We start from the raw sequence: 2500 nt of genomic DNA on the forward strand, positions 1-2500 counted from the left end.
ATACTCGCTCAAGCAGCTGAGCGGCTTACGAATGAGAATTCTGGGACCCTGGAAAAGCCTGCAATGGAGGCAATAAAGGCTTGGCTTAACGGCGAGGGCCAACATGATGCCCTCGTAGAAACTGCCACAGCATTGATGCTTTGTCCGATGAGATTGGTGAAAAACAAAGGCAAACGTTCAAAACCCGAGAACGACATTATTAAACCCAGGATATTACCCACACGATCTTGGATGAAGAAGAGAGCGGAAAAACGAGGAAGCTTCATGAAGCACCAGAAGCTCTTCTTTAAGAACCGCTCTCTTCTTGCGTCCTTAGTCCTGGATGGCACTGAACGTCATGAATGCCGAATCCCGAACGCAGATGTATATCGTTTTTACTGCGAAAAATGGGAGAAGGTGTTGCCATTCAATGGCCTGGGCCAATTTAAGTCATCAGGTGTTGCAAATAACGAATACTTTGAGCCCCTAATTTCGGTGGAGGAAGTTCAGACTGCCATACGGGCCATTAAACCAACGTCAGCAGCTGGGCCAGATGGCCTAACAAGGGCTGCAATCTGTGCTGCCGACCCCGAGGGTCGGACACTGACAGCCCTATTTAATGCATGGATGATTACAGGAATTATTCCCAAAGAGTTGAAAAAGAATAGGACGATTCTTATTCCTAAGGTTATGGATGATGAAAAGCTGAAAGAATTGGGGAACTGGAGACCAATAACGATCGGTTCAATGATTCTGAGATTATTTTCCAGAATAATGACTGCACGTCTTGCTCGTGCTTGTCCCTTAAACCCAAGGCAGCGTGGTTTTATAGCGGCATCTGGCTGCTCTGAAAATCTTAAGGTGCTACAGGACCTTATGAGACATGCTAAGAAATTGCACAGGCCGTTGGCTGTCATGTTTATCGACATAGCGAAAGCTTTTGACTCGGTTTCGCATGCTCATATTTTATGGGTGTTAAGGCACAAGAAAGTAGATGAACACGTGGTGGGCATCATCCAGAACGCCTACGATCGGTGTATGACCTCGTTCAAAAGCAATGGCGAGTCGACTCGAGAAATTAGCATACGTGTTGGTGTCAAACAGGGTGACCCCATGTCACCCCTGCTCTTCAATCTTGCCATGGACCCTTTGATATGCACCCTAGAGTCACACGGAGTTGGGTACTCCATTGATACCGACCACGTGACAGCTCTTGCGTTTGCTGATGATTTGGTGTTGGTGAGCGAATCTTGGGTTGGTATGGCCGCCAATCTAGCGATCTTGGAATCATTTTGTGGGCTATCGGGATTGGAGGTTCAGGCCAGAAAGTGCCAGGGCTTCATGATAAGCCCAACCAAAGATTCATATACGGTGAACAACTGCGACCCATGGACTATCAAAAATAAAGATGTCCATATGATCCAACCTGATGAATCAACGAAATACCTTGGTCTGAAAATTGGCCCTTGGACTGGCACTATACAGCCTGATCTACATTGTCAGCTAAAGACATGGATCTCGAAAATCGATGAGGCGCCTCTGAAGCCAACTCAGAAGGTTGAACTACTCAATGCCTATGCCCTACCCAGATTGTTATATCCTGCAGACCACTCGGACTGCAAGCAATCAACTCTCCGTGGGTTGGACCAAGAGATTAGAAAGGCGGTAAAAGGATGGCTCCACCTTCCCGCTTCAACTTGTGATGGACTGTTATATGCCAGAGCCCGAGACGGAGGCCTTGCCATCTTGAAACTGGAAAAAACAATCCCTTCGGTTCAAGTTAGAAGGCTGCAACGTATAGCAAACTCGTCCGATGCTATCACCCGTAATATTGTGTCCTCGCAGGGTATGGAGGAAGAATACCGTAATTTGTGGGTACGAGCAGGGGGTGACAGTGATGCAATCCCAACATTCGTTCTCAGGGACTCGGTGTCAAAAGAACCTGTATATCCGAGACCCTGCGATTGGAGGGAGCATGAATTTCAGAGATGGTGCGAAAAGCCGGTTCAAGGAAGGGGCATTGTAAACTTTGCGCATGATAGAATCAGTAATGCTTGGTTGAGGCCATGGTGCGGCTTTAAACAATGCTTCTTTATCGCAGCACTACAACTAAGGGCAAATATTTACCCAACAAGAGAAAGCTTGAACAGAGGCAGAGATGGGGCCTTACGTTCCTGCAGGAAATGCTCTGCCAGACTCGAGTCCCTTTCGCACATTCTCGGTCAATGTCCTGCAGTACAGAAAGCAAGAATTGCGCGACATAACAAGATCAGTAACATTCTGGCAGACGAAGCGGCTAGATTGGGCTGGTCTGTATACAAAGAGCCACGGTTCATATCCGAGACGGGAGAGATGAGAAAGCCTGACCTCGTGTTTGCAAAAGATGAGGAGGCGGTTGTGATCGATGTCACCGTCCGTTTTGAGCTTTCAAAGAATACCTTGTCAGATGCTGCCTCGCACAAAGTTTCGTACTATACCCATCACTGGCCAAGATGATTTCCCGCAGAACGCTGCTTTTCTC

General features: G+C 47.5%; 1 pseudogene; it reads left to right on the top strand.

The window, feature by feature from the left end:
• LOC142918127 (28S ribosomal RNA) overlaps nucleotides 1–2500 on the top strand; it is a 10460-nt pseudogene that overhangs the window by 4040 nt on the left and 3920 nt on the right.

Source organism: Petromyzon marinus, unplaced genomic scaffold (assembly GCF_048934315.1).
Source record: "Petromyzon marinus isolate PM22_M1 ecotype Great Lakes invasive population unplaced genomic scaffold, UKy_Petmar_22M1.pri1.0 PM_G_Scaffold_55, whole genome shotgun sequence".
Classification (NCBI taxonomy): domain Eukaryota; kingdom Metazoa; phylum Chordata; class Hyperoartia; order Petromyzontiformes; family Petromyzontidae; genus Petromyzon; species Petromyzon marinus.